Source organism: Platalea leucorodia, assembly GCF_965183815.1.
Source record: "Platalea leucorodia genome assembly, chromosome: Z".
NCBI classification, from domain to species: Eukaryota; Metazoa; Chordata; class Aves; order Pelecaniformes; family Threskiornithidae; genus Platalea; species Platalea leucorodia.
Genome location: NC_138858.1, coordinates 51,365,785 through 51,389,931, shown reverse-complemented (window position 1 = coordinate 51,389,931; position 24,147 = coordinate 51,365,785). Strand labels below are relative to the sequence as shown.

The following is a 24,147-nucleotide window of genomic DNA, read 5'->3' as shown; positions in this document are numbered from 1 at the left end:
AAAGAAGGTGATCAAGAGGAGTTAATGTTATTGAGGCAAGCAATGCTTGACCAGCCATACCGCCTCTGTGACAAAATGACAGGCTTTGCGGATGAGGGGAGAGGGGTGGACTGAGTTTCCTTTCACTTGAGAAGACTTTGATGCTCGTGTGCTATTCCCATTTGTAAGCTGAAGGGGTGTAAGCTGGATGAGCAGAGCGCTAGGTAGGCTGAAAACTGGCTGGAGTGCTGGACCTAATGGGTGTAAGTGATGGTTCAACATCCAGTTAGTGTCTGGCGAAAAGGGGTGTACCCTCAGGGTCCAGTTCTGGGTGCAGTATAGTTCAGTATCTCTATCAAGAGGCTGGTCGCCGAGATGGAAAGGAAGACTGTGCCCTCGGCAGGTCTGCAGGGAACATGAAACTGGGGGAGTGAGACAGGCGGAAGAGGTGAGGTGCAGTACGGAGGGACGTTGAGACGCCTGAGGAGTGGGCCTTTGGAAACGTCGTGAGTCAAACAAGGAATATTGCGGAGTTCTGCAGATGGGGTGAAGCAGCCCCATGCTCTGTGCAGCCTGGGAGGGGCGTGGCTGAGGAGCAGATGCGCTGCCAAGGACTTGAGGTTTCCAGTGGGCGCCAGGTTGAGCCAAAAAAGAAGTATGCTCCCATTGCAACTAGAGCAAGCCACATGTTGGCCTGCATTAGGAGGAGCATGGTCAGTAGCCTGCAGGAAGACTCGGTCCCCTCTGTTCCCTGCTGGAAGGATTATGCTCAATTCCAAGGGAAATGTAACAGTGGCCTTTTAAAAATGCTAGAAGGGCAGTTAGAAAGAGGATGGAGCTGAGCTCTAGGCAGTGTAAGAAGGGGACGGTTGTCAGAAGCTGTGGCTTGGGAGGGTCACGTTGCACCTTGGGAACTTTTCCACGAGGAGGGCAGGGCAGTAGTGGGCCAGGTTTCCGCGGGGGTCGTGCTGTCTCCGCGGAGGAAGGTTTGGCAGCTGCGCTTCAAGCCAGCGGCTGGCGTGGGTGATCCCCTAGGCCCCTGCAAATCAAGGTGTCTGTGAAGAGAGGATGCTCTGAAGAATGGGGAAGAAACAGGGCACGTCGGATGATGGTGAGATCTCGGCAAAGCTCACGTGGGGTCCAAGTCTGTAACGCAGCACACTCTTAAGGTAGCTCTGAAGCAGACCATAACGGTCTTTGAGCCAGTTCTGCTTGTGTGGTATCTCAAGCAGTCAGCCCCTGAAGAAAAGAGTGAGTGTGAGATGCATTGAAAATTGCAGGCTTGTTTTTATGTGTGCTGCTTCTCCCATAGAAGAGTAACAACTTTGTTATACATCTGCAAAATCGGAGCACGAGCTAATCCAAACACCTAATGGAGTCTCAGTGCATCGGTACAATGAGATGGTTTCTTTTTCTCTGGAACTGTGTGTGTTAGGAAAAGGCTAACCTGATTTTTGAATACACCCCTGTCTTAATAGTGCATTCTGTCAGGATTAAAATAGTGTTTGTTAATATCGGTTTGAAATTAAACTTCAGGCTGGAAACAGGTGTGGAAATAGGACAACAGAGTGGAAGCAGGTCATGGTAACTGAAGTCTTAGTTCCTAAGAATTTTTTTCTTTTACTTTTCAAGCCTCTGCCAAAGGTGACTTTTTTGGCAGTGCTTGACAAAACTTAGAGGCTTGATACCGTCTTGAAGCTTTGAACTGCCTGATTAATTGCCAGCATTTTTAGAATATGTTTTTGTGTTATTAATATGCTGGGCTTGTGCTTCATGAGCTCCCAGGCTGCAGCAGATTACGTAGTTCCCGTGGAAGCGTGATGCTAATTTATAGTTTACGTCCTTTGACTAAGAATTGTAATGTTTGTATTTGATAAGGATAATGTAGCGTGGTTCCTCCGCATTTCCAGGAAGCAAATTTCTCCTGAAATCTCTGCTAAAAATGCTTTTGATACTGTAATGGCAATTTCCAGTCTCTGACAAACACCTAAAGGAAGATGGATTTATTTGGCCAGTGGATTTCAACATGGTTATTTTGGTCTGTATGCAGAAGGCAACCAATCCAGCGCACTGTCCCTTAGTTTCCTTGCCCAGAAAATCGCAGTGGAACACTGCTCTGGTTAGTCAAGGGATCGAGGCCTGGTGAAGGCTCTGCAGGTCTGGTTGGTCTACAGAGGCAAAATGCTGAAAACGGAAAAAAAATGTGTTACGGTTATCGGCTTGTATCCTGAGTAAAGATATGGCTGTAGGGAGTAAATGAGCCTGGTAAAAAGTGGTTTTGGCTGTGTCTGAGAGTAGGCTTGCTGCGTGTGCCTGAGGTACATGAGAGTGGGGAGAACAACAACATAGTAAGAAAAAGCGGGAGGAGGCTTGGATTGTAATCCTGTTGGAATGATGATACTCTGCGTTAAGCAACATGCAGAAAAAATGGGCAAAAAGATGTACTTTTTTTTTTCTTAATAGAAGGTACTAAGTGGATAGAAAAGGTCGATTCCTTGGGTTGCAAACGCAGGCTTGGATTCACTATTTAACCAGCCAAAAGTGGGAACTGAGTATTGTAGGTCACTGATGTTTGTTTTCATAGTCTCTGCACACCAGCTCTTTTTATTCCTTGACAAAGGAAAGACATGTGCTCTGCTTGATTACTTGCCAGCTTAATAATGTGGACTTCTCTGTTTTATTTACCGTGACCAGACTTTTAGGGAAGGCAAATTAATTCTTTTCTATTGGTAATTTGAGCAATTTGATACTAATCCTAAGGCGTAGTTTTAATTCTTTAATAATAAAAAGAATATATTATCCCCCCCCCCCCCCCCCGTTCTTTTAAATATTACTGGCAGTAGTAGTGTTAAGTCTGTAGATCTCAGCAGAACATTGTCAGCTCTAGGATGTGTTCATTTCTTCCCCATTAAATGCTGTTTAAACAGAATACTGTTTTTTAAATGTGATGGCATATCAACCTCCAACTTCAGAATTTGTGGGCTTCTGTTGACGGGTCAACAGATTGTGTGTAGGAACTAATTTGGTAGGTCCCAAAGGGACACTGACATGCTGACCCTTGCCTGTAATTAACCTACGATGGTGTCTGGTGCTAGGGAGATGTGTCCAAGTTATGAATTGTTTGGGTGAAGCGTCATCGCAGCGATGTTATCTTTTGCCAGTTTGGATGACTGTGCTGTGCAATTACAGCACGCTGTACAACTGTCTGTGCAGTAACGGGCATGTTTCCTGAAGTACCTTTACCCTTACAAAAAATAGCTATGGACCAAGACAGGAACTTACTTGAAGAGAAAACAGTGGGGAAAAATGGGCTGTTTTCATAATTTCTAGTACTTTATAACAATGAAGTTATGGCCCTAGAATTCCCCAAGGTATTTAGAAGAACTGAGCTTTTGGCATTCCTATGCCCACAGTAGAGGGGAAAAAAGAAATGTGACTTAAGTTTGCGAAAGGCAGAATGATCTAAGTCAGTAGCTTCAATATTGTTATTAATCAGAGCGGAGCCTTGTAAAAAACATAGGAAAATGTCTGGCTTTCCATGACAGTTTGAAATGGCATCCGTTGTTTGGTTGTATGGATTGGCCATTTCATTCTGATTTTCATGAACGTGGTTCAGGCACAAAGCAGGATTATAGTACTTTTCCAATGCTCATATAGCCCACTGAGACTCCTTCTTTTGTATTTGTATCTCAAATTGTGCTAATTCTTGCTAAGGAAAAAGTGGCGTTAGCTGCATAAATTCTTGGACTTGCACGTTTTGGTAATCCCAAATTGCAGCAATATGGTGTCCTGAAGAAGCTGAACAAGGACTTTTCTTTGTCAGATGGGCCTTGAGTCATAGAGACGTGGTGGGGTCACTTTTCTGCCCCTTTTTTAGCCTCATGGTGTAGAGAAGAGGCTTATTTAATTTGTGAGATGATTAGGACGGAACATGTTGTATAAGAACGTACAATTAGCAAAACCAATTGTCAACATATGCAGCAAACCCAAATGTATTAAAATATGAGAACGCAGAGTTGTCATCAGAATGAAGTTCTTTCTGTAATACCGGTTGGTAGTAATATGCATTGAGAGTTAAGGTTTGTGGTCTTGTAGTATTGATGATGACAAATGAGACTACCGGCTGTTGTCTCTTTTTTTTCTCTGATTGCACCAGAGTTGACGTTAGCCGAAGAAAGTGGGCCAGAAGACTTGGCTGCGTTTAAAACAAGAAAAGAAAACCTCACAATTTGATAATAGAAATAGTTATCCTTCCTTTCTTTCTTTTCTTTCTTTCCATTCCCTTTATAGGAAGGATAACTCTTAACAGTTTTAGTAACTATAAAAATAACATGGCAAATGTTGCAGTAGCCTATGAGAGACTTGTAATCCACCTTTAAAGCTGATCTCGTCAGGTTTTTGGGTGGTGTCTGTGTCGGTGTCCGTCCCGTCCCCATCCCTGTCCCCCTCTGCCCTGGCTGCATTCTTCGATCCCGTTGACATGATCCCAAGTGCATGATTTCTGTATGAGTATTCCCTTGGCTCCTGTCACAAGGGAAGCGGGTGTACCCTGTACCTTTATTAAAGCTTTGCACCTTACTCCTCGGAGAGAAATAATAAAGTCGCTTATGTAAGTGAAAGATTCAAGAAAGTTGCCTGCATATTTGTAATTGTAACTAGTGCATAATACGAACAAACGAAAAAGTGTGGACCGGACAGTTTGATAGAAAAATACTTTTCTTGTCACAGGAGCAAAGTCTCCAAACACTAAGTAACGTGCATGCCTTGTTTTATGATACATGCGGAAAAACCTCCCTTGCCTATTCTGGTTCTCCAAAGGTAGCTGTTTCTCCTCCCTGAAGGAGAGGGGGGAAAAAACCCAACAACCAACCTGGAAACCAATTTTTAGGCATAATTTATAGCACTGCTGTGTTGTGTAAGTTGAAATCTGTTACAGCTTGATTTCAGACACTTGGAAGCCTTGTGAGGGCTGAGTGAGCAAGAAAGCTGACTCTGTAGATGAGTCAGATTGCCTCTTTATGGAAATTTCTGTGTTACTTAAATGTATTTGTGCGCTTTACAAATTAGTCTGAGGAAGCAAAGACTAAGAAAGGCTTTAAGTGCAGAAACCAGCAATTTTGCTGCAACTATGAGTTGTGTGTATTCAGGATGTTGCTAGAAAGTATGAATTAGTTGGAATCGGGTTACCACAAAAGCTTACGCTTGAAGCTCTTTCAAGGAGCACATCAACTTGGGTTTATCTTTTGCAGAGCTGAACCCCGCTTAAATTGTTTGAAACTGCTGATCTGTTCTATAGGCATCCAAGATACGCCCCAGGTGGATATTGTAAATTCCAGCTGTGGCTTTTTTAAGTACAGGTGAGTGATCCAACTTCTTCACCGTTGGAAATGGTTCAAAGTTACTGAATGCTTGGAGTAACACATTCTCTTTGGAAAATTCTCTGGGTTTTCAGAAACCTTCACATCGTCCTCTGTTGTCCCTTGGTGTCCGGTTAGCTGTCTGGGACTTGTAGGAACTAAGATGCTGACCCGTTAGGCCACCGTGCGGTGAGCTGTTGGCCATGATCAGCTGGTGCCAAAGTCCTGAAGCTCCCTGGGATGGCCAGGTTCTGCGCAGCATGAGCACACCATCTTCGTCTCATGCCTGTGTAGAAATTTCGGTCTGGCAGAGGCAGAACAGAACTGAATGCCCTGAGAACGAAGAAGAGTGGCAATACTGGACCATATTTTAAAAACGCAGTAGGTGTAAATGTAGGTATATGTATTATTGATTTTAAATTGCTGTCTGCACGAAACTCAGAATAAGTAACCTTGCCTAAGTGTAAACACAGGCAGAAGCAGAGATGCGATTTGTGTACTTGGTGCTGCCACGTAGTTCAAACTTAGAAAAGTTTAAACACTCCAGTGTTTGACGAGGTCTCTACTGAAGCATCTTACTTAACAAGTTTTTTTAAGCTTCTTGCAAATCGGCAGTTATTTGGAAGTTATTGAAAGTAGTTACTGAGGATTACTCCGGTTAATTCCATTTTGGTTAGATCTGCTATATGACGGGGATATGCGTAATCTCCTGAAATAAAGCAGACAATACAGTAGCTGTACAAACCACAGCAGCTGTAGGGGTAACCTCTCTGCAGAGTGTGGCGAGACAGAAGAATGGCATGGAGACCCTGCTGTGAAGCAGTACACTTCTGAGGACAGTAAAAAAATGAAGGGATCTCTCTGCCTTGTTACGGATTCTTTCTCCTTGTATAGAGATCCGTTAAAATAATGCTTCAGCATACACTGCATTAAAAGAAAGACGATGGAATGAAATGTGGTCAAGTAATAGGACTTAGAATAAAAGTTGTCTGAGCTGAAAGCATAAAAGGAATGTACAAATGTTTCAGAACTCGCTGTGGCCTCTCTTTGCATTTGTCCGTCGTATAATAAAATCTGGAACCTTTTTAGGAGAGAGATCTCCTCAAGTATCCTGTTTAAAAAACGGCCATTTGCCATTAAGCAAGGCAATTATATGTCACTTTGTGGGTCTAGAAGAGTAACAGGGTGATGTGACTCAGAGAGGCATGACGAGACTGCGTGGTGTATTATAACAGGAATTCAGAATTAAAGATGTGGTAAACCTTACCACCATGATCCTGCTCGGGGCTAGATAGTTCTGTCATCTGCTGATAAAAGTCTAGCGATGACTGCCACAGTGGGGTTTTGCTCCCTGGTGGCAATGTGAGGTCTCTGCCAGCTCCTGGGACAAATCTGTGTGACAAGGCTTGTGTCGTGTTGTGTGTTGTGGTGGGTTCTTTTAAGCTCTTCACTAGCTTCAGTCCTCATGGTAGGTTTTAAAATTAGTCAGTACAGTGAAAGGAAACAACTTGAGTGTACTTAACTGGACATCCTTCTGAACTTGTGCAGCGAGACTTGATTCTGGAAGCTGCTGACGTAGTTGTTTTTCTAAGATGATTTTCCAATTTGCGGTGAATTAAAAGCATATAGACAAAGCAAAGAAACCCCATCTATGTAAAAGCATTGGGGTTGCTTTGTCCAGCACTTCAGCACCAGGATGCAATTTAAATGCGTCTTGCGTGTGTTAGAATAGAATTTCTAATGACAGACTTGCATGTAGGTGTTCTTTCAGTGGATGAACGTAAAATTTTGCTTCCAAGGATTTTTCCCAAATCACAAACAGGTGGAGCACTTGTTGCTGCCCAATAGCATGTAGTGGCCTTGATCAGGTGGCAGATCCTGGTTTCTCTTGTCTCTAATCCACATGTCCTCACAAATGAGGCCAATCCTAGAAACGGGGTAGTATGACCAATAACGGATTCTTCTCTCTTAATGCGTATTCCTAATCCTTATGAATGTCTCTTCTAGCCTATAAAACAGGCTTTAATAACAAAACTATGCACTCTGGTTGACATTTTCTACGCCAGAGAGCAAATAATGGGTAAGGTAGCCCTGTACTCTGTTTGAGCATGTGTGCAAAGTCAGGGGTCCGTCCCGATTTGACAGCATCCTTGACAGTTTCATAATTTTGTAGTTAAACGATTGGGTGCCTTTCTTCCCACTCCCCCACCACGTTGTGACATAAACTTTCTCATGAGGTTTATTTGGAAAGTCCTTCAATTATTTTTAATGAAACTTGAATAAGAGGAATAAGGGAATAGAAGGAGAGGCAAAACCTGGCACGGGGCATTGTAGTGAGCCTGTTTGCCATCATGAAGTCTGAAACTGCACTATTTGAAAACTTAGTGTTGCCGCAGTGCTATGTACTAATACTGCGGCCCAAAGGCGTATTATTTTAGGAAAGGGTACCGCACTGGAAGAAGACTTTATAATGAGAAAACAAAATACTCTAGATGTAATCTTTACAGCAGTAATACATCTTGAGTGGACAGAAGGATATTAGAACGAATAGTGAATTCCAGAGTCGAAGACAGAACATGGGATAAGAAACCTTTAGAAAAAAAAGGTTATGAGTGCAGCAGGTGGAGGTGCGGTCTGTGCTGGCATCACCTCATTCCTTGTGTAGCTAGTGCAGTTGGCAAGTGGGATGTGGCCCCATGCTTTTTGTGTGATCTGATACGTTAGATGGCCATGCATGACCTTGTACAAAACAGACCTTGCTCTGACTGCTATTAGCTAGCCCAATATTGAATGTATAGTAGCTCCCTGAGGTGTGTTCGAGCAGCTCAGCATGCCTCTGACTCGACCGTCCAGAGGAGAACATCGTGGTAGGTAGAGCAAAGCCCCCTGAGGAGCAGCGCTTGTTCTGACCTAGTGTAACACAGCCATGGTTTTGGATGAGTACTAGTAGGTAGTGGCTGACGATGCTTTGTGCTTGATGCCCTATGAATAGGTTTGAGTAACTGAAGAGTCCGTTAGTGTAGGAAAGTGTTCCTGCTTGCCTTCCATTCACTCTATCTAGCCTTTCATGATGTCTGAAATGGGAGAAACTTAGACCCATTTTTTTTTTTTTTTTTGTTTTGTGGACCGTCGGTTATTTTGTAGTCAACTGCACCTTTGAATGAAATCATGTAGTATTATCTAAGTATGTCCTGTTAAGTACCTGTTCATTTTGTTTGTTGTGTGATGACAGATGAATCTGCACATTATCTATTTCTTGGCTTTGAACTTTCAAACTTGGCGTTGAAGGGCCCCGCAGCTGCACGCCAACTCTGTGCGCGGTGGGTCCCCGCAGGCCCTCTTCTGCCAGCCGAGGGTTGGTCGTCGGTGGGCCACCTGCGCAGGTTGTAGCGCTGCTGCGGGGACCAGCTACGGCCTCTTTCCATGGCCATCCTCCTGCGCAGGCGGGCGGGCAAGCCAACCACGTACTTCTCGTAGTCGTCGTCCCCTTGCACCGAGTGCAGCAGCTGCTCCAGAGGCTGCCTGCAGACCGGGCACGCATCTCTCCTGCTGGCCCACCATCGGATGCAGGCAAAGCAGAAGCAGTGCATGCAGTAGGCCACACAGGCTGCCTTTTTGATGTCTCCCAGGCAGATGGGGCACTGTGAGTCTGCTGCTGCCTGCGATGGACCCGCCTGGGGCGGCTGGCTCATGCTGCCGTCCCTTGCAGCGGAGTTCCTCTCCCCCATGGCTTCCTAGGTGCCCAATGCCATGTCATGCCAAGAGAGATGTGCAAAGTGCTGGAGGTTGTCTGGCGCTAGGAGTGGGAAAGCCAAGGAAGCCCCAGAAGGCTGTGGGAGAAGGGAGGCGACTGCCTCCTGAGGGCTCCCCTTGCTGTTTGGCAAGCAGCAGCCGCAGTCATGGGGCAGGGCAGAAAGATGCAGGGCTGGGCCGGGATATGCCCCTGTCTTTGTGTCCCCTTGGAGGTGGGCTGCAGGGAGGGAGGGAGGGAGGGACGGAGAGCTGGAAGGGAAGCCCCGATCTCTTCCACACCTGCCCACTGCTCAAGCTGGGATGGGTGAGATGCTCTTGGGAGGGGTGCACTCTGGCGAGCTGTCATGGGTACCTGGGGAAAGAGCCCCCATGCTCTCCCCCAGACACCACCAGGTTCGCACAGGGTACCCGTAGCAGGTGGTCAGGGAAGATGGAGGAACTCACCATGAGTCTTCATCGCTACCAACATCCCCAGCATCCTCACACCCACCCCCCTCGGACAGGCGTCGATGGGACCTGTAGCACTGCGCAGCCGAGCAGAGAGGAGAGTAGCGCTGGAAGGGGCTGCATTCGTGCAGTGCCCAGACCTGCTTTTCTCCCCCATGCAAGAGCTGGTAGAGCAATCCGAAGATCTTGATGGAGCCAGGGCACTGTGTGGAATCTCCCTCCCTCGTTTCAGTTTGTGCACAGTGGTCCTGTCCCTGGGCGCCACTGGGAATAGCCTGGCTCCGTTGTCTTCGCACCCTCCCTTCAGATATCTTGATGAGATCTGCCATGAGCCTTCTCTTCTCCAGGCTAAACATTGTGACCTCCTCCACCTTTCCTTCTGTGGGAGATGCTCTGGTCCCTGTATCACCAACAAGATATTGAACATTACTGGTCCCAGTATGGACCCTTGAGGGATGCCACTTGTTACTTATCTGTGTTTGGATACTTAGCCATTGACTGCAACTCTTTGGATGCCACTGTCCAGCCAGTTCCTTATCCATGGAATAGTCCATCCATCAAATCCATATCTCTCCAATTTATCGGCACGGCTGTTGTGTGGGACTGTAGCAAAGGCCTTACAGAAGTCCAGGTGGATGACATCAATTGCTCTTGCCTCATCCACCAACGCAGTCGCTCCATCGTAGAGGGCCACCAGATTAGTCAGGCAGGATTTTCCGTTGGTGAAGCCAAGTTGGCTGTCTCTAGTCACCCCCCCGTCTTCCATATGCCTTGACGTAGCTTCTAGGAAGATCTGTTCCATGATCTTGCTGGGCATAGTAAGTTCCCAGGGTCCTCCTTTTTACCCTTTTTAAAAGTGAGCTCAATGTTTCCCTTTTTCCAGTCACGGGGGACTTCATCTGACTGCCAGGACTTTTCAAATATGGTTGAGGGTGGCTTGGTACCTACATGAGCCATTTTCCTCAAGACCCTGGGATGCATCCTGTGGGGTCCCATGGACTGGTGTATGTTCAAGTTCCTCAGATGGTCTTGAACCTGATCTTATGCGATGGGAGGGAGTTCATTCCCCCAGTCCGTGCCTTAAGACTCAGAGACTCGAGAATGTGAGAAAGAGCACTTGCCTGTAAAACTGAGGCTCTTGCTCTATATTTGTGGGATCCTGCTCTCTCTTTCCTCTTCTTCCTCCTCCCTGCCCTCCCTAGCTAGCATCTGATAGTCTGAATTGGTTCAATATGCAAATCCTTTTCATTTTTTATGTTTCTCTCTATTCCATTCCCTCCCCGCACCCTGTTGAATGTCGTGAGGTAGCCGTACCCTGTAACTTCTTCCAGATCTGCGTGAATACGTGCTCCTTTTGCTCCTGTATTTGGGATGAGTAAAACTTGGATCTAACTGGCATGACTGCGCACTCCTGAACACCTCACTGATACATGGTCTTTGTCTGCAGCCGTGGTACTAGCTTCTGTTGTGAAACCAGGTTTTGTAGTATGTTGCAGAAACGTTACAAATACATTAATCTTAACACACTTTTTGTTGTGATATCTAATAAACAGATGGGAGCTAGAAGTTCTTAATGCGTTAGAATTTTAAAAATAAATTTTGACTCCCACCCACACCCCCAGTGAACACTGTTAAACTGTCCGTTGGTCATTTTTGTGATTCACAGTGGAGTGTTCTCTGCAATATATCAGTATTGTTGGCATTAGCACAATCCTGTGTATCTTCGAAGCAAGTCTTCATAGTATAAAACTAACCATCATTTCTGGAATGCTGTCGATAATAAATAACTGAATTAGATATAAACTCACTCTTGAAAGATTCCTTCTTGAATTTATTAACTGATGCCATTTGATGATGCTTACTTTCTGCCACCCATTGCTACTCTTCAGTTGACGTAAAATCCTTCTATTTATTAGGACAAGCGGAATGTATTTGGAGTTCCTTAGCAAAAGGATATTGATTGTCGTTAAGACAGAATTACAGTAGAGACCTTTAAGACTCTCATTAACTGGCGTATGATTTTCTAGACTGGCTATTAATTATACACAAGACACTGGGTGAATATAAAGGATGATTCAAAGACAAGCTCTTCTTGACAGCTGGTTTTGTCCTTAGACATTGGACCTTTTTGCTGGCAGGTCTTAATGAAACTGAATGTTTAGATTTTGCTGTGATAAAGGGTCACACCCAAAGTTGTCATTTGTGTTTGGAATCCTTTTAATTTGGTCTGTTGTCAAGTCATTTATCCTAAAATCTTTGTTGGAGGCTTCCGATGGCTGGAAAGCAGCAGCCAGAGTTCAGGGTGAATAAAATCTGACAAAAAGATCTTTCTTAATGTGAAATCCTACTCAAGCTGTAAGTGATGCTGACAGGCAGTTAAAAAGGGCTGCTGTGAGTGATACTGTAATATGTTACTGTGTTGTAAAGGCGTGCAGTTCAGGATATAATTACATGTTTTATGAAGATGTGTCAAGGAGTATGCTGTGCCTTGTTAACCACATCATTTATGAGAAATTTTCTGTTTTGTACTTGCCATGGTTATATAGTTGAACTTGGTTTTGACTGCATGCTTTAAAAAGGAAACAAGGTGTATCTTCAACAACCTAATAATGAAATCGGTGAAAAATGAAATTAAATGGCATTCGAGTGAAATTTAGAGGATCCATGTGTTAAAGGCCGTTTGTTCTTTGTGTGAGGAAGAACTGACTGATGGGATCACCACACTCTACAAGTCTTTTGGAAGGCTCAAAGCTTCAGGTGGTACGGCATCAGGAGAGACAGGTGAAAGATTTAAAGCAGGGGCAAAGATAGCTTGTTACTGATTGGAAGCACCAACAAAAATATGCTTATTTAAGGCCTTAACGTGCTAATGGTGTCTCACTTGATGTGTCTGAGGAGAGATTGGAGGAGATGTGATATAAAGTAGGCTGCAATACTAAAGAGGGAATGAAATTAGCTTAAATTGTAGGCAAACCAGGCCTGTTGAGAAGACAAATGAGACAGCAGGGTGGTCTACTAAAAAGCAGTAAAATCCTAATTAGTTCTGTTCAGACAAAAGAAATTAGGGAACTCACTAAACAGTGGATGATATGTTACTTCTAAGCTTGAAAGAACACGTGCTAATGTTTTTGTTAAAGTTGCTATTGTACTAGGGAGAAAAATGGGAAAAGTAAAAGGAGAAAAAAAGCAGTAGCAGAAGACAGGACACCCCTCCCTCTCCCTTCCGTCTTTTATTTTTTAAAATGAAATGAGGGGTGGATGGAGGAACTCTTGTTCCTTCTTCATTTCCCTATTGTAAATCAGTAGTAATAATGTAATCATTTATATTGCATTAAAAAAGAGGAATTAATGTTGTGGAAGAAAAGCAATAATGAGAATACCCTTAAGTAAAGTTCTCTTTCAAAAACCTTTTGTATTTTAACCTATGGAGCATCCTGGCTCTGTGTGTGTGATCAGACATGTTCTTTGCATTTGGGAGTGATCCTAAAGTTGGGCAGGTCAAATGTTGGTCAAAACTTGGAGCTGCACCCAGTCTTTTGGTTATTTCTGATGAATACTGTCGTGACCGGCTGTTATTTTTGGGTTGCGCATGCCCCTGCTAGGATCGCCGCTTTTCTCCTTTGAATCAGGATAGAAGCTCAAAGACGTTGGTGTAGTGGTTGGGAATTGGATCCACTAACGCCACTGCTCTCTGTAATACAGAAGCTGTGTCTGCCTGAAAGGATGAAGAATACCACGTGGCCTGAAAACTTAGTGGAGAACTCTGGAAGCAATGTCAGGATGGAGAAATGGGACACTGATTTTAAGGGCCTTGTCTTTGCTGGGAGAAATAAATTTTTGACCCAACAGATGTGAGTGGATTTCATAAATGTTGCTGAGCAGGTAACGGATTTTAATATTAATGGGGATTCCCGAGACGGAAAGTGTCTATCTTGGCTCTGAGCCCAGTCTAAATTTGCAGTACTTCCAGTTAGGAAAGGTTTTTGTCTGCCACCCGAGCAAATATTGCATGGAATCTATGAGCCAAGATAAATAGTGAACCCCCAAATGCTTTTTCTGGAGTCTTCTTTTGGAATGGAGTCACACTTTAAGGTCATTTCTTTCCGAACCACGTGTCTTTTAGAGGATTGGAGGCCAAATTCGTCTTTTTATATAATCATTATAATCTGTATTCACATGGTCTTCAGTTGGCAAAGCCAATACTGGTTTTAGAAATGACTTCTGGATGATTTTGGCTGATTTTGCTTTTGATGTTGCAGAAGTTGTTCCAGTGGGCAGAATGATGCAATTTCTGTAGTTTCAGTTTGTGTCTATTTCTCATTCGTATCCATGAATAGAAAGGAGAAAAGAAAGAATCAAGTGATCCCTTTGCAATTGATGAATACCTACATGGGAAGTATAACTGATGAGAACTTAATGAAATGCATCATTGCGTCACAATCACAATGTGAAAACAACAGGTGTATGAGGTCAGATTCAAAATAAGATCTAAAATGATGGCCAGAAGGAGGAAACCCAAAGCATTTTAACCACTTGCCTAGGCAGCCGTTGTGTTTTTTTAATGAAGACTAGATCTCTTCCTGTTAGCTAATAGCTGTATACATGTACGACTATATACAGCAGCGGAAATCAAGATTCCAATAAAGTTTTCTTACCTGACCTTGTACAAAAGCTCAGATTACTCTAATACTTTTTCTGATGCTGTTAGAGTTGGGATAGTGTCAGTCTTGGTACTGCATTAGGCAGTTCAAAGGGGAGTGCTAGTTTGTTTCTGTGAAGATTAAAGGCATTCCCTTTCCCTGAAGCTGTGTCCTTCCAAATCACAGCTATTTTATAATTCCCACCACTGCCAGGGTGTTTGGGCTGCCGCTTTGGAGCTTGTGTGGCTTGTAGGGTGCATTATTACAAATGTAGAGAGAGCACAAGGGAGCAGTAGTATAATGCAATAGAGAGAAATGAATCTTTTTAACTGTGGATTTCCCTCTGACGTGCGCACGCACGCACACACACACAGAGACACGCAGACACAGACACGCAGACAGAGACACTGTCTCTCTGCAGTAGAAGCGTAGTCAGTCCTGCTGTTCACTGGTGGCTAGTGGTTTGTTTGGACTTTTTAATTAGGTACTTGAGGGCAGGCTGTTGTCCTTGCTTGTTTGCAGGCTGGTGGGACTTGTGGCCAAAGGGCATCATTCCGGCTGCTTTGCGTCACATGAGGGAAAAGCCAGTGCCATCTGGATGTCAAGACCTGCAGTTGCCAGGGTGCTTCTGTGTCAGATCATTCATGAGCATAGCACGAATATTTGTGCTGATCTTAAAATGAAGAATTTCTCAGGCCCTATTTTATGGGCATGTCTGAGGGATGAAACTGCCATTTTTGTCTGGGTTTGAAGTCCCGGTTCGATGGTGGGAAGTCTATGTAAGTACTGCAAATGGAAGAATAGCAAAGGGGAGGATCTTCAGTCCGGGGAAGAAAGTTGTTGGATTTTTTGGTTTTAGTTATTATTATTTCAGGTAACGTTGTGTTAAGTGTTCATTGGCTTTTGAGCTGTGTCTTGTGGTTGCTCAGTGGAAGCAGGCACCTGCGCTGTGGAGCTGCTGCATGACAGGTGAGGGGACGGTCTCCCTGGGGGAGCCCCTGCATGGTTCTCTGTGTTCTTAGCTTCCCTCCATGGTGAGCCAGCCGTGGCTACTGCCTTCCTCTGTGAGCCACGGAGAGGTGAAGCCTCAGGGAGACATTGCCATTTTCCAGCCTTGGACTACTCCCAGGGTTTTCCCCCCACTTGAGTTTTGGAAGTTGTGAGTCTTGGATGTATGAAGTTTTTGCACACGGTCAGAAAGATTCACCCCCCCTGCCAAGTGGCATGTAAATGGTGTTGGGAGAGCTTTTTTCCAACAAACGCAATTCTGCAGTTGGAAGGAAAACTGTTTTGATCCAAGATGTGTCTATTTTAAGCACGTCTCAGTTTGGTCAACTAGAAGTGCGTGTGGGAGACTGGGAGTAGCATGCTTGGTCTGCCTGCAGTTGAAGTCCCAGTGATTGTTGGCTGACGAGACGGTGCTTTTTCCAGCAACACTGATCAACTCGTATTTCCTTAGCACTTAGTGGGGGATGTTTTCATATTTTATATTAGATCATAGCGATGTGACTTAAGGCAAAGCGTATAGCGCACAGGTCATGTTTTCAATACAGCAGTGGGTCTTTGGGAGACTTGTGTTTTGGACACATGAAAAATCAAATTGCAGGAACGGATCGACTTGGGTCATTACGATACAGAAACTTCATCCGATCTTTCCTGCCATGTTAATTCAAAAGCAGAGCACAGCATGCTCTGAAGAGCTGAAAAGTGTGTAAATATCTCCAGCATGTTGGAACTGGGCATGTGTTTTGTTTTCGTTTTTTTTTTTTTTTTTCTGGTCAAGTAGCTTAGCCACAAGTATACAGCCTCTGGAGCATCAAAAGGTGCGTGGTTTTCTCTTGTGCGTGAGTTCACATCAGTTTCACTAAGTTAATTGAGCTAGTGGGAGAAACACCTTTGTCTGCTCCAAAATCAGAAAGTTGTGACGATTTTGTTTCTTGAGTTCCCAAATGACTTTGTATTTGGACACTAATTTCAGCTTTCTGTAAAAATACATAGCGTGCCAAAATAAAACTTTCACCCAAACAAGGTATATCATTCAGTCTGAAACATATTGTCCTTGATTAGTCATTTGTAAAACAACCCAGAGCTTCCGTTGAGCCCAAAGTCATTTGGCAGGCACAGCTCTCATGCCAAATGTTATGGTAATTCTTATTGGAACGCACAAGTTACATTTTTGTGTTTCAAATGTGCTGCAGCCACTGGATGGGCCAAGGTTGGGAAGCTTCTCACCCGCCTTATCGTTGTGAATAGGCAGCACCGGCTTTAGGACTACAATAGGAAAAAAGATGACTGTTGCTAAGAAAGGGGACGGAAAATCCAAAACCAGAGTGTTGTCTCAGTAGGTGCCTGCACCCCTTGACAGGCTCGGTGAAGGTGCCTGTTGGCTATAATTTGCAAAAGCAACGGTAGCCAGAAGTCAAGAAAGACTTAGAAAAAGTAGACATAGTAAAAAATTCTTATTGAGACTTTTTTCTTACTAAGAAGTGGAAAAAGAATATTGCCGCTGGCCACTCAGCAGTCAGTACTAGTCAATTTGGAGAGAAGTATATAGATAAAATGATAAAGCATGAACAGAATGTCAATTTTTATTTTAACCTCTTGCATGTTTTCAGGTAGAGGCCAGCAGTGAAATTGAGAAGTGTCAAATTTGAAAGCAATAAGAGGACTTCTCAGTGCAGTGTGTGTGTAAGCTTGGAAGCACAAGCCTGTGAGAGACCATGGTCAAGCACTTAGGGAAAAAAGATAAGTTTTATGGATGAATAGCATCTACAGTTACTTTAAGGCTTATTTAAAAAAGCATTACTCTAAAGTCTTATCATTTATAGCGTAAATTGGCTTTGATTGCCTGAGGCAATGAAGATCCTTCCTTTGTTTGCATGTGTTTCCTGTATGTTTCGGGGCTTCTGGACCTTCTTCTGAACTGTCTGGTATGTCCAGCATATCTAACTGAAAGACAGGATACTGAATTACATGAATCATGGTCTGTTGATGACAGTTTTTATGAGCCCAAGATCCTAATTCTCATTTGGAGAAAGCATGACAGAATAGTTGGGCTATTTGAAGAATTATCTGCTGTTATAGTCACATGGCTAGGACAGTTTGAAATAGAAGTAACAAGAGAAACTGCAAGCTCTGTGTACTTTTTTTCTCGTTTTGAAGATGAAGCTAGCGTTAGGTAGACGAGAATTATAACTGACCTTTAAAAGTGCATTGTGTTTGTGATTCTTTTAACTTGGAAAATGTAATATAGCTATGTATGAGTAGATTCAGATTTATTTGTGTGTGAGAGAGAGAGACTGAAATTATTAATTTCATGCTACAGGTCTCCCATGTTGTCATTTCTGATGTTGCCATTTTTGTGCAAACCACACAGAACAATTCATCCCAAGCGTATGCAATAGAAGCATATGTGCACAGAGACGCACATCTGTTTGTTTTCCAATTGTGTGTGTGTGTCCGTGTATTTTCGTGCTTTGCCTGCATCAGTACATAACATCTTCAAGATGTGCTTTCCAAAACTTGGACGTGCGGTGACAAAGCAAATGTTCTTCTCTAAGTAAGTAGGAAACGTTGATTTTCTGTATCAAAACTGTTGTATTTTTTTCCCTGCCTATATGGGGATGAGTACTCAGACCATGGCTGTTGTTAAATAAACACATATACTTTGTAGTGTTTGTGTTGTAATTGACCAGAGAATTGTCCAGTGTAATTTTGTAATTGACCAAAGCAGTTAGTTATCTTTCTCAGAAGGACAGTTGCAGAGAATGATTTTTTTTGGCGGTCTGTTCAAGACTAACAGAATCCGTTAGCATAAAAGCCAGAATGGTACTGTTACGCTCCAGTGCTCTAATCCAGCTCTTGCTTGACAGTGAACTTTAGCATGCTGACAAAGTTTTATAAGATAGTCTGTACAGGCTTCAACAGAAGCAAGAAAAGATTTTTTTTTTTTTTTACCTTTCAGTTATAAAATCAGCATTGGAACAAAAAAAATTGCTAGGAAAAGCCTAGGCAACAGAAATAGCCAAAGCTTTATAATATAGTTGCATGTAAAATAGCTGTCTCTCTCAGCATGAATGATTGCACTGCTTGCAGTCACTTGCATATGATGTTTGCAAGGCCTGGAGCAGCCATAAATGAGCCTGTGCTGAACTTGCCTGCTGAGTTGCTTGGAGTGCTCAGGCTTTCCGAACCGGAACAAATACCAAACCTAAGGCCCTGTTTTTTTGCAGGATGCGTACTGACACAGAGCTGGCTTCTGATTATCTGCTTCAATGAGGATGTGGAAAACTGTGCTGCAACTGTAAATGCAAATTCTGGATTTTGTTCCTTCTTTGCATTTCACGTTTTAAGTTAGTTAGGTGTACAAAAAGATGTTTTATGGAAACTATTTCAGACAGGAGAAGTGCAGGTATTCTTTTGTCATGGTTTAACCCCAGCTGGCAACTAAGCACCACACAAGTGCTCACTCGCTCCTTCCCAGTGGGATGGGGGAGAGAATCAGAAAGGTAAAAGTGAGAAAACTCGTGGGTTGAGATGAAGACGGTTTAATAGGTAAAGCAAAAGCTGCGCAAGCAAACAAAGCAAAATAAGGAACTAATTCACTACTTCCCATTGGCAGGCGGGTGTTCAGCCATCCCCAGAAAAGCAGGGCTCCATCACGCCTAACAGTTACTTGGGAAGGCAAACGCCATCACTCTGAACGTCCCCCCACCCCTTCCTTCTTCTAAGTGCCGATATCCATGCAGTCTGTGTTTCGCAGGCTTCAGCTGTGTATGAAGTCCCGTGTTGCCCTGATATATAAAACTCCCTATCTACAATGATGATCGTATTCCCTCTTCTCCGTTACCCTTGGGGAAAACCACTGCGAGCCTGTGATCCGACTGTGCTAATAGAAGTACAGAAGTACAGGTGAAATACAGAAGTACTACAGGAGTAGAGGGCGAATGGTGGTACATCTTCCACGGCACTCACATAACACGCATACTCTTAAGTTGTGGTAGCCTGCACAGTTGCTCACAGAAAGGTTGCAGGGTTGCGATTGTTGACTGAGAGAGGTGGATTAATGTTTCAGGCTTCTGAAATAAATCCAGATGTTCCCATGGTGAAAAGCAGAGTACGTTTTATGCTTGATATGAGTTGGAGGGTCTAGTGGTTTCTTTCAGCAATATCAGAGCAAAAAACAGAGATAAGATGCTCAAAATACACACGAAATACGAGACAGTCTGTTGGTGTTGTTTGTCACAATGAAACAAAGGGATGTTTTTCAGGTGCTTCTGGTGCTGACTTTGACTGTTGAAGTATATCCTAAATGAGGCTGTTAATTGTTTGGTTTTTTTTAATTTTTGTAAGAAGACCAAGAACTTCTACAAAGTTGTTTTTAACTCTCCAGTCCTATTTTGCTACTCTAACTGGGAGACTGGTGTAGTTTAGGGCACGTAAGAATGTATCCTTGTTAAGATGGAAGTACCGTTCCCTAGCTTGACTTACCTCATTCCTGATAGCTGGACTAGTCCACCGAGTCCCCAGATCTTAGAGTTTATTTGAATTTCCCTGAGCTTTTAAAGGCTGTTGCTCCAGCTTTGCTTTGCTGCTTCTCCTTAATGGTGAAACAAGTGTTGTGTGTTTAGAATACCATGTGTTCGATCCCATGGAAATTACTGTTGTTAATTGTTGAGCACCTGTCGTTGTTGTCCAGTGTTGGGTGCTAGTTTGCTTTTTAGCGAGAAGATCAAGATAAGACCAAAATCTCAAAAAAATGAAAGGAAGAGGAGCGGGTACGCTTTTCCTGTTTTATTGCTGAGTTGTAAGGCATAGTCGCTGCCTTGCCACCTGCAGCAGAATTGCCAGTAAACTGGTAACAACTAGCAAACTGTCAGAGCTGATGACAGGAGAAAGTTTCCTGGAGAGGAGGGGAATGAGCATGTTCATGTATACTGATCTTGATTAACAGGGCTTTATTCCAAAATACTGTAGAGTGCTCTGCTTGAAATGGTAACAAGTACAACCGTAAGTTATGGTTTAGTAACCATAACTAACGACTGGCTACGGAGGGAGTAACAGTGCCATCTTTCAGGAGGTTGTAGCAGTGTTGGGTGCCAAAGGATCTGGATACCCTAATTGAGATGGCAGGAGAAGGTTCCATTTCTGTGCATGAAAATAAGCTTCTCCGATTAAAACAATTATGCTTGTGAGAGTCTGAAGAGCTATTATAAAGATCATTCTATGTAGTCATTTATATCTAAGATTTTGTAAATTGTCTTTAATCTCTAGTGTACTCACTTCAGCGAGCAAGCGCACAATACGGAAGTAACAATACTCACATACTGAAAAAATGGCCACCGTAACATACTTTAAAAATACTGCAAGTGTTTGTGACGCTAGAGCTCCGTTCTGACAACCTTGAAGTGACAGTTAAACGCCCAAATAATTACTGGCAAACTGAGCAACTGCCTGTTCTTTCAAGTAGCGCCTAACTTTACTCCCACTGATTGTTAATGTCTTGCTTTTGTGCTTTTAGAAAGGCACTTCTGAACTTAGTTTTACTGTTGCTTCTATGAAGCAGCTTCAGTTGCTGGCGACTGACTCTTTGATTTGAGGACGAGAAAGAGCACTTGCCACAGATAGGATTTGTAAATCCTCAGGATTACACAGAGAGAGATGGAAGCAGGTCCATTGTTGAAATTTTGGTTTGATTTTAGTACGATTAGGTTTCAAGCTTACGTTCTGCTCTTGAAAGCCTGGGGGCTTCCCCCGGGCAAATGCCAATCAACCACCACCTCTCTTGCTCTTAGCTGGAAGGATCTATGCTCACTGGTCTGTAAATCAATTGTAAATCCATTGTAATCTGGGAAGTAGAATTATGTAGTCCCTTACATAATTTGGGTATATTCAGGAAAGGCATCAGTGAAAGATCTTTCAACCTTCATGAATCACTGAGCAAAGCACAGTATTAATTGTGTGAACCATCCGTATGGCACTTGTTATCTTTTAAGTGCAGATGTACTGTGACAGGTGGCCGCTTGTACTATCAAAGGCAGCTTTCTAAGTTACTGCGTCACCATCAGGCCTTTGGGAACCAAGTCATATATTGGTTTTCTGTGAGCTTTTATGAAGCTATGCCGTAGCTTCCAGACAAGATGCACTTCAAACACAGGGTTAGTCAAGTTGTAAGAAAAATTGGAAGTCGCTGTACCTTAATCCAGAAGTTTCAGTTAGCACGTGCTGTTCCCTCCTGGTCAGGCTGTGTCACAGGCCAGTTTACTGAACAGAGTACGTGTGGTGTAGTAATCAGAACCCAACTTGAATTTATTAGCTGCAATATTTAGCTTTGATATCATGATGTGGCAGAACGGAGGTCAACATTTTGAAACGTTTAGTCCTGAGTTAAGCAAATGTATGAACTGAAGTAGGGAGAAAATATGTAATCAAGTCGTCACATGATTCTTGGTATCTTGTCAAACCACAATTGCTTTTCAGGTGTTAATTCCAGCACGTTCATATTTGTTTATTTATTTCTTAGTTGTGAATTTTATGTGTGTCTTGCCTATATGCAGTATAAAACTGTGGTATCTTCTTCTTTTTATAGAACAAACACAGCTTTTTATAGAAACAAACAGGACCTCTACACATGATGTAGAGATTTTGTTCTGGTGATCTCTGCCCAGGACAAACAAAACAATGTTTTTATTTTGAAAGCCTCGGCCTTCTACAGTTGTTCAAGGCTTGTCTGACGACAGATACTTCTCAGCTGTTGGTTTCTTTCTCAAAGCCCTCAACAGTAAACATTGACTCTCTGACTTCCAGCAACTAAAACGAAGGTCCAAATTCTATGTGGGATGAACTTAGGTGCTGAAGACTGACATGTGCATTCTCACCTATCCTCCCAGGCCAGTAGAACATCATAAGCACCTGGTGTCCAGGGCTTTATTGTTATTCATGTCCAGAAGCATTTATTTGGCAGACTTTAGCAGATGTCGCTCGTATCTGTGGCTCTTTGGATTTAACGGTGTGTTTTAATGCTGCAAATTTTACATTAGTGTTAATGCCAAACCCGTCACAGAAGCGCAGTCAGAGCTAACATCTCTATCTACTCCGGTAGGTATCTCCATCGCAGCCATGGAGCTGTGCTCCCTTTCTATTCTCATCAGTTTTCTATTTGTTTTTTTCCAATGACCCCTCACTTGCAGCCCACAGTCCTGGGGAACAGTAAGATTTCAGGCATATCCCTCTCTTAGGTGCTTCATTTGGCTGACTTAATCAGCACACTAAGGCAGGGAGAGGGCAGGGATATTTTAGATGTCACAGCTTTTAATTTTTTTTTCTTAAGCTCTGTGCCCTTTTGATGACTTGTGCAGGGAACTTCACAGGGTAATTTGGGAAAACTTGTACTTTACGATGGCAGAAGCCCAAGAGTTAGGCACTTCTGGGCTCAACATCATCGTGTGTTAGTGTTCTTTTTTGTATCTGGTTCTAAAAGGGTATTTTTGGCAACCTGGTGGGTAAAGCCTGATGTGAAAACAATTCCCCCAAGTGTGTCCCTTATCCTTCTTGTGTACGTGATTAGTTGGCACGGACTTCTGTACAGCTATATTGTCCAAGGGTAAGTGATCACCGAGGTGGAAGGTGACGGCTTCTGGCATTGGACTGCAAGTCCTGAAGCCCAGAAAAGAGGAGGGGAAAAAGGCGGGAAACAGCGTAACAGCCTTCTGCAAGGTATGAGACTCTTGGGTAGTTTTTCCGGTAGGATAAGATACGGAAGGAGCCATTTGAAAGGACAAGATGACTGTGCAAGTTCAGCATGACATGGGCTTTTAGACCTGGCCCTTGATGCTGCTCATCAAGTCTTGCAGAAGTCACGTTTGTTTGTAATGTCCTTGTTTTTCCTCCAAAACTTTCTTCTGTTGCTCTTCTAGCAGTGTGGTTTAGTCTGTTGTCTGCTATCTAGATGGTAGTTCTTGTATTTTAAACACTTCTTAAATCTGAAACTTTCCTGAAGATTCTGAAACATACGCTTTTGGTTTTCTACGTTCACAGCTCCTCCTGTCAGTGCTTCCACAGCTAGTCTTGTGTTTTGTTGGCAAGACTTACAGTTCTCATTTGCACCTCTGCCACGATGCGTTTTATGAAGTTCTTAATACCTAGGTGTGTCAACCAGATACAGTCTTTTAGATAAGCAGGCCCTAAAGCAATGATTTTTGAAGTGGCAGCCTTGCTGCTGTGTCTTGTGACGAGTGCGACTACTGATTGCTTGTGTGATGATGTTAAAAAGTGGTATGTGTATATCAGAAGTGCAAGAAGAACTGGCAAAAAAAAATGGAAGGACAGAACATTAAAGTTGGTTCATGATGCTTGGAGGCAGCTATTGAGTACCAGGGGGTGCAAAGCATCAGATTTTAGTTGTTCCTAAAGTGTAAGTGTGGAAGCACTAGCACAGGGGAAAGGAGGATCGAATGAAAGGAGTTTCTGCTATGTTGATGGCTACTTCCTGGGTGTGATTTCTTGATTTTTGCCCTGAAATATTACGATTTTTTTTTTTATTAAATGAGAAAGCAATTTTAACTCCTTGAGTTTTGAACTGCTGCGTGACTTTTTTGTCCCTCGAAGCCTTGTGCCTGCACAGGAAGAATTTCTTGTAATGAATGTGTTGTGCTCTTACTCTCTGGATGACGTTGGACACCCCTAAATAGTGCAGGACTTCTGCCAGGAGAAGACCATGAAGTTTGGCCAAAACCCACAGGTCCAAAGCAGACTATTTTCCAAAAGTCCATGGCATCCTTGTGTAAAGGATAGAGGAAATTCACATAGGCCAAAATTATTTCCATCTTGAAAACTGGAGACACTTTGAACTAGAGGAGACACTTTGAATTGGAAAAACAAAATATTTTGTCTTTTACTAAGTAGCATTTGCCTTGGTGTTAAAATAGAAATATTTCCAATGTGACTTCGTCATCACGGTAGTGCAACGCGGT

At 43.3% G+C, this 24,147-nt stretch overlaps 1 protein-coding gene across 1 annotated transcript in view; it reads left to right on the top strand.

Annotated features, from left to right (window-relative positions):
• Positions 1-24,147, top strand: part of CHSY3 (chondroitin sulfate synthase 3) — a gene marked incomplete at both ends in the record, with an annotated part of 170,134 nt that overhangs the window by 23,501 nt on the left and 122,486 nt on the right. The window lies entirely within an intron of this gene.